Source organism: Pongo abelii, chromosome 13 (genome assembly GCF_028885655.2).
Source record: "Pongo abelii isolate AG06213 chromosome 13, NHGRI_mPonAbe1-v2.0_pri, whole genome shotgun sequence".
NCBI lineage: Eukaryota > Metazoa > Chordata > Mammalia > Primates > Hominidae > Pongo > Pongo abelii.
The window spans coordinates 18,071,738-18,083,923 of record NC_071998.2 but is presented as its reverse complement, the minus strand read 5'-3'; the positions used below and the strand labels follow the sequence as shown (position 1 = coordinate 18,083,923).

Genomic DNA, 12,186 nt, shown 5'->3' with positions numbered 1-12,186 from the left:
TGTATGATTATAGTTATAATGGTCTATTTTAAGTTGATAACAACTTAACTTCAATCATATACAAAACCCTACACTTTACTCCCCTCCACTTTTTATGTTTTTTTGATGTCAGCGTTTATTTCTTTGTTTATTTTGTAGTTATATTTATTTGTAATATTTTTTGTCTTTTAACCTTTGAAAAGTTAAAGTGATTATACTCCATCATTACAGTATTAGGAATATTTTGAATTTGACTGTATAGTTACTTTTACCAGTGACTTTTTATAACTACATATGGTTTCATGATGCGAATTAGTCTTATTGCATTTCAGTTTGAAGAACTCCCTTTAGGATTTCTTATAAAGCAGGTCTAGTGACAATGGACTCCCTTAGATTATTCTGGGGGGTTTCTGAAAAAGTCTGTAAGTCCTAGCCAGAGCAATTAGGTGAGAAAAAGAAATGAAAGGCATCCAAATTGGAAAAGAAGTGAAAGTGTCTCTATTTAAAGATGACATGATCTTATATAGAGAAAATTCTAAAGGCTTGAATTAAAAACTGTTAAAATTAAGAAACAAGCAAATTTGCAGAACACATAATTAACATTAAAAATACCTGTTACATTTTTATATACTAACAGTGAAGTATCCCAGAAAGAAATTAACAAAACAATCTCGGGCCGGGCGCAGTGGCTCACGCCTGTAATCCCAGCACTTTGGGAGGCTGAGGTGGGCAGATCACAAGGTCAAGAGATCGAGACCATCCTGGCTAACACGGTGAAACCACGTCTCTACTAAAAATACAAAAAAATTAGCCGGGCATGGTGGCGGGCACCTGTAGTCAGGAGGCTGAGGCAGGAGATTGGCGTAAACCCGGGAGGTAGAGCTGGCAGTCAGCCAAGATCACGCCAGTGCACTCCAGCCTGGGCGACAGAGTGAGAGTCTGTCTGAAAGAATACAGTCTCATTTACAATAGCATCAAAAAATTAACTACTTGGGAATAAATTTAAATAAGACAGTAAAATTTGTATATACCAAAAACTATAAAACACTGATGAAAGAATTTGAAGAAGATACATGTCCCTATTACTCAGTGTGATCTATAGATATAATGCAACCCCTATACAAATTTCAATGGCATTTTTCAAAGAAATGGAAAAAAGCAATTCTAAAATTTATATGCAACCACAAAAGACCCCAAACAGTCAAAACATCCTTCAGCAGAAAAAACAAAAGTGGAAGCATCACATTACCTTATTCCAAACTAAATTATAAAGCTATAGTAATCAAAATAGTATGGTACTGGCATAAAAAAAGACTGTAGGCCAAGGCAACAGAATAGAGAGCACAGAAAGAAATAAATCCATGCCTTTACAATCAATTGATCTTCAGCATTGGTGCCAAGACTACACAATGATAAAAGTTTAGTCTCTTTATTAAATGGTGTTGGGAGAACTGGATATCCACATGCAGAGGAATGAAACTGAACCCTTATCTCACCCTACATACAAAAATTGTCTCAAAATGGATGAAAGACCTCAACATAGGACCAATATTGTAAGACTCTTAGACATAAATATCGGAGAAAAGCTCCTTGATACTGATATTGGTAATGAATTTTCAGATTTGATACCAAAAGTATAGACAACAAAAGCAAAAATAGACAAATGGGAGTAAATCAAACTAAAAGCTTCAGCACAGCAAAGGAGACAATCAATACAATGAAAAGACAACCTAAAGAATGGGAGAAAATATTTACACACTATACATCTGATAAGAAGTTAATATCCAAACAAATTAGGAACTCAGACAATTCCAAAGGATCTTGTATTAGTCTGTTTTCATGATGCTCATAAAGACATACCTGAGACTGGGTAATTTATAAAGAAAAAGGTTTGGCCAGGCGCGGTGGCTCACGCCTGTAATCCCAGCACTTTGGGAGGCCGAGGCAGGCAGATCATGAGGTCAGGAGATTGAGATCATCCTGGCTAACACGATGAAATCCTCTCTCTATTAAAAATACAAAAAATTAGACAGGTGTGGCGGTGGGCGCCTGTAGTCCCAGCTACCCGGGAGGCTGAGGCAGGAGAACGGCATGAACCTTGGAGGCAGAGCTTGCAGCGAGCCTAGATCGCGCCACTGCACTCCAGCCTGGGTGACAGAGTGAGAATCCATCTCAAAAAAAAAGAGGTTTAATGGATTCACAGTTCCACGTAGCTGGGGAGGCCTCACAATCACAGTGGAAGGTGAAAGGCACGTCTTACATGACAGCTGGCAAGACAGGATGAAAGCCAAGCAAAAGGGGAAACCCCTTATAAATCAATCAGATCTCGTGAGACTTATTTACTACCACGAGAACTGTATGGGAGAAACTGCCCCCATGATTCAATTGTCTTCCACCAGGTCCCTCCCACAACATGCGGGAGTTATGGGAACTACAATTCAAGATGAGATTTGGGTAGGGACACAGCCGAATCCTATCATTCTGCCCCAGCTCCTCTCAAATTTCATATCTTCACATTTGAAAACAAATTATGCCTTCCCAACAGTCCCCCAACATCTTAACTCATTTCAGTATTAACTCAAAAGTCCACAGTCCAAAGTCTTATCTGAGACAAGGCAAGCTTCCAGCTATGAACTCATAAAGTCAAAAGCAAGTTAGTTACTTTCCAGATACAATGGAGGTACAGGGAGCAGGTAAATATACCTGTCCCAAGTCCAAAATCCAGCAGGCCTGTCAAATCTTAAAGCTCCAAAATGAACTCCTTTGACTCCATGTCTCACATCCAGGTCACATTTACATAAGAGGTGGGCTCCCACGGCCTTGGGCAGCTCCGCCCCTGTGGCTTTGCTGGACATAGCCCCCCTCCTGGTTGCTTTCATGGGCTGGCATTGTCTGTAGCCTTCCTGTGTGCATGATCAAGCTGTTGGTGGATCTATGATTCTGGGGTCCGGAGGACAGTGGCCTTCTTCTCACAGCTCCAGTAGGCAGTACCCCAGTGGGGACTCTGTGTGGGGGCTTCAACCCCATATTTCCCTTCTGCACTGTCCTAGCATAGGTTTTCCATGAGGGCACCACCCCTGCAGCAAAACTCTGCCTGGACATCTAGGTGTTTCCATACATCCTCTGAAATCTAGGCAGAGGTTCCCAAACCTCAGTTCTTGACTTCTGTGCACCCACAGGCTCAACACCATGTGAAACTGCCAAGGTTTGGGGCTTGCACCCCCTGAAACCACAGTCCAAGCTGTACCTTGGCCCCTTTTAGCCATGGCTAGAGTGGCTGGGATGCAGGGCATGAAGTCACTAGGTGGCACATAGCAGGGGGGTCCTGAATCCAGCCCAAGAAACCACTTTTTCCTTTTAGGCCTCTTGGCCTATAATGGGAGAGACTGCTGCAAAGGTCTCTGACATGTCCTGGAGATATTTTCCCCATTGTCTTGGGGATGAACATTTGGCTCCTTGTTGCTTGTGCAAATTTCTGCAGCTGGCTTGAATATCTCCTCAGAAAATTGGTTTTTCTTTTCTATCACATCATTTGGCTGTAAATTTTCCAAAGTTTTATGCTATGTTTCCTTTTAAAGCTGAATGCTTTTAACAGCACCCAAGTCACCTCTTGAATGCTTTGCTGCTTAGAAATTTCTTCTGCCAGGTACCCTAAATCATCTCCCTCAAGTTCAAAGTTCCACAAATCTCTAGGGCAGGGGCAAAATGCCGCCAGTCTCTTTGCTAAAACATAGCAAGATTTTCCTTGACTCCAGTTCCCAACAAGTTCCTCATCTCCATCTGAGACAACCTCAGCCTGAATTTTATTGTCCATATCATTATTAGCATTTTGGCCAAAGCTAGTCAACAAATCTCTAGGGAGTTCCAAACTTTTCCACATTTTTCTCTCTTTTTCTGAGCCCTCCAAACTGTTCCAACCTCTGCCTGTTACCCAGTTCCAAAGTTGGTTCCACATTTTTGGATATCTTTACAGCAGCACCCCACTCTACCAGTACCAATTTACCGTATTCATCTGTTTGCATGCTGCTGATAAAGGCATACCAAAGAGTGTGTGATTTATAAAGAAAAAGAGGTTTAATGGACTCACAGTTCCATGAGGCTGGTGAGGCCTTACTTATGGCGGGAGGCTAAAGGCACATATTACACAGCAGCAGGCAAGACAGAATTAAAGCCAAGTGAAAAAGGAAATCCCTTATGAAACAATCGGATCTTGCGACACTTATTTACTACCACAAAAACAGTATGGGGAAAACTGCTCCCATGATTCAACTATCTCCTACTGGGCCCCTCCCATAACACGTGGGAATTATGGGAGCTACAATTCAAGATGAGATTTGGGTGGGGACACAGCCAAAGCATATCAGACCTGAAGAGATACATTTCTAAAAGACATATGATTGACAATAGGTATATACTAAGAAAAAGATGTTTGCCATAGCTAATCATCAGGAAAATGCACAATGAGATATCACCTCACATCTATTAGGATGGCTATTATAACAGTAAAAAGGTAACAAATGTTGCTGAGGATATTGAGAAAAATAAACCCTTGTGCTTAGCTGATATTTGATGTGAATGTAAATTGGTACAGCCATTACAGACAACAGTATGGAGTTTCCTCAAAAAATTAAAAATGGAACTCCCATATAATCCAGCAATCTCCCATCTGGGTATATATCCAAAGTAAAGAAAATCACTATCTCAGAGAGATATATATACTTACATGTTTATTACAGTGTTATTTACACAGCCAAGATATGGAAACTACCTGTGTCCATTGACAGATGAACGGATGTTTTAAATTTATTACACACACACACACAGACACACACACATATGTAATGGAATATCATTTAGCCTTTAAAAATGAGGAAATACTGCCATTTGTAACAAGATGGATAAACTTGGAGTTTATTATGGTAAGTAAAATAAGCCAGGAACAGATGCAAAAAAATCCTGCATGATTTCACTTATATGCCTACTAAGAAAATGTCAAACTGATGGTAACAGAGTAAAATAGTGCTTACTAGGGCCTGGGAGTTGGGAAAAGAAAAAATGTCAGAAGGTACACAGTTTCAGTTATAAGATGAATAAGTTCTGGAGATCTAATATATAGCATAGTGACTAAAGTCAATAATAATGTATACTTGAAATTTGCTGAAAGAGTAGATCTCAAGTGTTCTCCATCACACAAACACAAATAAAAAGGTAACCAGGTGAGGTGGTGAATATGTTAGCTTGATTGTGGTAATCATCACTTCACAATGTAAATGTATATCAAAATATCACACTGCACACCTTAACTATATATAATTTTTCTTTGTTTATCAATAAAACTGGCAAAAATATCTTTTATATGTTGCCTTGACTCCATTTCTTCTTATTTTGTCAAAATAGATAGTCCTCACTGTTTGCATAAGTTTAGAAACTTGTGCTACATCCAGAAGTCAGGAGTGGGGTAGGGTGAACTAAGTTACTAACTCTTTAGGAACCTTAGGGTGCGAGGTGGGACTGGAGTCCAAGGTCTAGGAGCTGAGTCTGGTCTTGAGCAGCTTCTTTTTTGTTTTGTTTTGTTTTGAGACGGGGTCTCACATTCTTGCCCAGGCTGGAGTGCAGTGGCACAATCTGGGCTCTCTGCAACGTCCGCCTCCCAGGCTCAAGCAATCCTCTCACCTCAGCCTCCCAAGTAACGGGAACCACAGGCATGTGCCACTATGCCTAGCTAATTTTGTTGTATTTTTGGTAGAGATGGGGTTTTGCCTTGCTGCCCAGGCTGGTCCTGAACTCCTGAGCTCAGGTGATCCACCCACTTTGGCCTCCCATAGTGCTGGGATTACAGGTATGAGCCACCACGCCTGGCCATGAGCAGCCTCTTCTGATATCCCTAATGTGTTCTGTACACATTTTCTTTGTCTGAATGCGCCTTTCCTTTCTCTCTTATTGGTCTACAGATTTTTTCCTTCTTTAGGATATTATTAACTTGAATTCGAATTTTTATCAAAAATCGAACCTAGCTCTTTTTATTCATATTTTCCTGCTATATTTTTTCCACTAATTTATTTTCGATAGGTTTTATTGAGTGTTTTTTGACACTTAAAAATTTTACCTGACAATCTTAACCTTTGATTTATGTAATTATTGTTCCATTATGACTTATTTCTGTCATCTCATTTTATGATTTTTCATACTTTCTTTACTGTTTCTTTTTCCTATTTGTACCTTTTACTCTATAGATCAAATCTTTTTCTATTTGTTTGAAATCTGGAAATCTTTAACATTGTAATGGTGGTTATATCATTATTTATGTTAATTTTCTCAATTTCTGATGTGTCAAAATTAATATCATCTCAGCAAACCAAATAAGTACTCTAGCCTCCTCTTGCCACCTCTGGTTTGCTTTCTCTGTTACGACAGCACTTTGTCTAAGGGGGTACTTTCTGAAGTTTACTCGGGGTTGTTTTCAATATGTTATGTTTTCATGTATTTTTTGGGGTATGATAAACACCACTACCATTGATTCTTGAACCCTGAATTCTAACACCACGGTGTATTTCTCTCCTTACTGGAGTATGTTCTCTAGGCATTTTCAAAGGGGTTTATTTGAAATAAAACTTTTGAGGCCTTATTTTATAACGTCTTTTTCTGGGCTTTCATATTTAAAAGATTGTGGCTGCAAATAATTCAAGGATTAAAATTTGTTTCCTTTTAATCCTTCAAAAATATGACTTCATTTTATTCTTGTCTCCAGCATTGCTGTTGGAAAGGCTGATGCCAATCAAAACCAATTTTTCCCTAAAGGATGATCTGTCTTCTTGTCATTTTGGCAGGATGTTACAAAACAAAGGAGTCTTCAATGTTCTGAGTATAAATCATTTTGCAATTATAAACTTAACTTAAATATTAATGCAATACAAAAAGAATTAAAACCTTCTTGAGACATCCAAGTGCACAGGAAAATTAACTATCATGCACTCATTCAGGAAGAAAAGGTGCAAAAGAAATTTAATGAAAGAGATGGTCGTTAGATGCAAGTGTGGTTGAATGTAGGGATGCGATGCTGACAAGTGGCAGCAGGCCTGGCAAGCTGTCTGTCCCAATTCAATTACTTCATAAAGAGAAGAATATTAACTAGGCTATCTTGGTGATGTGCTGAAAAAAGTGCTATTTTTCCTTTTTAATCATTCAAAACAAAGGTAGGTAAAATTCCTGGGAAGTAAGAAATAATGTATCATAAATGTATAAAAGTTGAGGAAAATACTATGTTTATGAATTTAAAATGCCATCTCATGTAGATTGTTATGTCTTTTCAGAAGTGCTTTAAAATCGATGACACATAGTGAAAAAATGACATAATTTCAAACAATTAATGGAAAAATATTAATCTACCTTCTTGAATCTTGGAACCAGGATTCTTTTGGGAGGCTTCGGTGTACCTGTGTATCATTTCATTGCCTTCACACAAATCAAATCACGCCACCTGCGACTGTGGTTTGAAAATAAAAGAAAACATGATAATGATGCTGTCAATTCACTTGAGATTCCATGATCAAAATTAACCTATGAACAAAGGACAGACTTTATTATAATTACAAAATAGGATGTAATTTACATAAAATGTGAAAATATAAGCATAGAACCATATTTGATACAAGTTGAAAGCTATGACAGGGACTGTTGGAGGGGAGGGAAGTTGTACACTAATCTCCACATCCTACTGAGCCAATCAGTGGTGTTCAAATTGGACGGACCATATATTATTTAAACAGTATATTATTTAAGCAAAGAATTAAGCACTGTAAATATATTATTTAGAGAAAGCAAATTTTTTAAAAATCCCATAAAATTATATATTGAAGACTAAATTGGAAATATAGTTTTAGAAGAAGAAAGTAGGGTAAATGAACTATATTCTCTACCGTTCATAAAAAGTCAAGGGATATTACTTAAAATTGATAAAACAAATTAGGTGATTATATAATATTATTTACAGTTCAAGAGAATAGCATATAGTAAAAAAAAGAAAATGATAAACCTTGCCTAACTCTGAAAAACAGGACCAAGGGCTGTGGAAGGAAAAAAAAGTTTCTGGTTTTCACTGTTTTTTTGCCCATCAAACTGTTTGAATGATTTTCAATGCACAGGTTTAATTTTAAAATGTTCTTACTTACAGATCCCCTTGAATTACGTGTAAAATTAGGTTTCCTTTAGTCAATGGTGTATGAAAAGTAATCAACTCATCTAACTGAAGTTAGACATTAATAAATAATAAATTGGGGAGAACATAAATATACCCATTAAAAACAACCAGAACATAGCACTTGGCTCTATGTTCTGCTTATCTAGGAAGTGGAATTCTTAAAATTAAAACAAAATAATAAGGAGCTTCACATTTTCTTTTTCTTCTTCTTTTTTTTTGAGATGGAGTCTTGCTCTGTCACCCAGGCTGGAGTGCAGTGGCACGATCTTGGCTCACTGCAACCTTCGCCTCCCAGGTTCAAGCGATTCTCCTGCCTCAGCCTCCCGAGTAGCTGGGACTACATGTGGGCATCACCACACCCAGCTAATTTTTGTATTTTTAGTAGAGACGGGGTTTCACCAGGTTGGACAGGATGGTCTCGATCTCTTGACCTTGTGATCCACCTGCCTCGGCCTCCCAACGAGCTGGGATTACAGGCATGAGCCACCACGCTCGGTCGGAGTTTCACATTTTCTAAAAAACGTTAGAAATAAAAATGCAAGTGTTTCACTTACATAAAGCTCTTATAATCACTGGTAGACTAAAGTCAATTTAGATTAACATTTATATTTTCAAATTTATAATATGACCAATATTGCCATCAAAATATTCAGGCACAGAATGGTTTAAAGTAGCTGTCTTATTATTTCTCAATATTCTCTTTTCTTCTATGATTGGCATCACCAGTCATGGTTGGAGCACCTTTTTATTTTATTTTTTATTTTATTTTATTTATTTTGAGACGGAGTCTCACTCTGTTGCCCAGGCTGGAGTGCAGTGGCCCAATCTTGGCTGACTGCAAGCTCCACCTCCCAGGTTCTCGCCATTCTCCTGCCTCAGCCTCCCGAGTAGCTGGCACTACAGGTGCATGCCACCATGCCCAGCTAATTTTTTGTATTTTTTAGTACAGACAGAATTTCACCGTGTTAGCCAGGATGGTCTCAATCTCCTGACTTTGTGATCTGCCCGCCTCAGCCTCTCAAAGTGCTGGGATTACAGGCTTGAGCCACCACGCCCAGCTATGGTTGGAGCATCTTACCAAAGAACTATACTTGCAGTTTTTGAGTGGAAAGCAAGGGAGAAATTTTATTCATGCCTTGACCTTATTAATAATGTGTAACTAGATTGTGACGGCCATTATCAATAGAACTGTCATCAGATTCAAAGAGCACTGTTTGTCTCCTTTAATATGGAGAAACACCACAAATAAATGGGAAATAATTTAATGACTGTAGTTCATTTTTAATCATATAGCTGAGTGATATTTTAAGTCTGATGAGAATAGATATTTGAACAAAAATAGCCAATTCTCTGTTTCATAATTTAATACATTTGTGTTAAGAGGTTTAGACAATAAAGTTAATTTTGAAATGCATTATAAATAACTGAGTAATTAGCAATCATTAAGTTTATTTTTAAATAAGTGTTTAGATAACTAATTAGCAATCATTAAGTTCATTTTTAAATAACTGTTTAGTCCACAAAAAATAAAAAATATATTTTAGAAAGAGAGGGCATTCCAAAATCTGTCTCAGGAACATTCAATCTCAAATATATTTTAATGAAGCAGAAATGTAAATACATGTCTAGATAATTTAGGTTTAAAAAGGTAAATTTTGGCTGCCTGCTTAACTTTTATGAAACAGATATTTTTCATTCAAGTCCAGCATATATTTTGCTATGACTTTCACATCCTTTCCTCAGAGACTATTTACCTAAACATTAGGGTACCAAAGGAACTAGGAAACAAAAACTTCTTATTAGAGAGAGAAATTTTAAGTGAGGTGCACATTCTGATGATATTAATTTGTTTTCAACATTTTATTAATATTTTGAGAACACTAAGAAAATAAAATCCAAAGGGGGCAAGCAGGTATCATTGTCTCACCATGGGCCCTCTTTTGTCATCCTCTGTAAGATTGCAGTCATCAAAGAGCGTGACCCAAGAAGAAAGTAAAACAGTGCAACAATTGAGCATTTCTCCAAATACAAACAGTAGAGTCCTTGAGAAAGAATCCTTTAAGGCCTTAGATTTCTTTAAAATTTTTTAGATAAATAGTCTGGCCTATGCAGAACAAAATGAAATGGTAATAATGAAGAGGATAGTGAAGTTTTCTACTAACTGACATAAATGACGAGTTGATTAATGCTTAGGATAGTGTGAAAGAAGAATTGAATGAAAAATGCAAATCGAAAGAAGAAATACCCAGACAGACCCTTTCCTAAAACATGTATCATAAAATATTTAAAAGCAACTGCTTTAATGCATGGGCTGAGTCAAAGTAAGACAAATTTTCAGATATCTAGAAGAGCAAAAAAAGTTTGAATCCAGAAGTGTGAGTGTCTCATCTGGCCTTTGCCGTGGGGTGTCTCCCAGGAACTATTGGCCCAGAACCATGAGCACCTAATTCAGGAGACAGAGACTGATGCCCCTGCAGGGAGGAATATAGGCTAAAATGCCTTCTGCATAAATCTAGGATTTCTAAAGAGAAGCATGTTAAGTGGGGCTAGGAAAATCCCACCCCCATAAGAAGAAAGTGAAAATATATGCTTGTCTTGGTTCCAATAGGGTAGACAAAAAAAAGAAAAAAAATATGGTAATTTCTAAATATAAGTCAATAGACACATTGGTTTGGATTTGAATTCACACTATCTATGGGTCTGAGAAATACCAGGATGGAAATCAGCCTCTGGCAGTGAGAGGTTAGGCCAGCTGCACTTCCTGGGTCAAGCGCGGACTTGGGGAACTTTCCTGTCCTACAAGGAATTTGTAAAATGCACCAATCAGCGCTCTGTAAAACACACCAATCAGCAGTATTCTAAAAGTAGCCAATAGTGGAGAGGATTGAAAAAAGGGCACTCTGATAGGACAGAAACGGAACATGGGCGGGAAGAAATAAGGGGATAAAAGCTGGCCACCCGCAACCAGCAGCAGTAACCAGGTGGGGTCAACTTCCAGGGTGTGGGAGTTTTGTTCTTTCACTCTTAGCAATAAACCTTCCTAGGCTCACTTTTTGGTTCCGTGCCATCTTTAAGAACTGTAACACTCACCAGGAAGGTCCACAGCTGCATTCTTGAAGTCAGGGAGACCCCGAACCCACCGGAAGGAACCAACTCTGGACACAGTCCTGCAAACTAGTTAATCTGAGTACAATCATAAAGAGAAATATATTTTTCACTAATACTTGGAAACAGATTTTGTAACACAGCTTTCATTGTAGTTAAGTGAAGATAGTATATTTTACAATAAGCAACACTGGGACCACTGATCTCCGTAAGGGAAAAAAATGAAATTGAAACTTAATCCCAGAGACCAAACATAAAAATATATTTTAACGGATAAAGACAGCTTCTCAACACTTTTAGAAAAAAACCTGGGAAGAATTTTTTTTTTTCTTTTTTGAGATGGAGTCGCTCTGTTGCCCAGGCTGGAGTGCAGTGGCACCATCTCGGCTCACTGCAAGCTCCACCTCCTCTCCCATGTTCATGACATTCTCCTGCTTGAGCCTCCGGAGTAGCTGGGACTACAGGCGCCCGCCAGCACGCCTGGGCTAATTTTTTGTATTTTTAGTAGAGACAGGGTTTCACCGTGGTAGCCAGGATGGTCTCGATCTCCTGACCTTGTAATCTGCCCGCCTCGGCCTCCCAAAGTGCTGAGATTACAGGCGTGAGCCACTGCGCCCGGCCATATCTTTTATCTTTACATGGGGAAGAACAAACTGCAAGAAGAAAAATTAATTTAATAACACAAAAATTTAATACTTCTGTTTATTAAAGGATACCGCAATGTGAAAAAAAAATACACAAAACTTGGCATAGCTATTTGCAACACATCTTACCTAGAAAGGTCTGGTATCCAGAATATGCTTCCTATAAATAAGTGAAAAATAACACGTCCATTGAGAAGTTAGCACAAATAGCCCATAAGCATGTAAAAAGTGCTCAACCTCATAATAATCATGAAAATGAAA

At 38.2% G+C, this 12,186-nt stretch overlaps 1 long non-coding RNA gene across 1 annotated transcript; it reads right to left on the bottom strand.

The window, feature by feature from the left end:
* Window positions 1-7,218: 7,218 nt before the first annotated feature.
* On the bottom strand, window positions 7,219-9,293 carry LOC103891424 (uncharacterized). Its single transcript, XR_002916229.3, has 3 exons — window positions 9,255-9,293; window positions 8,608-8,689; window positions 7,219-7,462 (listed from the first exon to the last, which is right to left on the bottom strand). It is a non-coding gene; the product is annotated as an uncharacterized LOC103891424 (long non-coding RNA).
* Window positions 9,294-12,186: the final 2,893 nt, after the last annotated feature.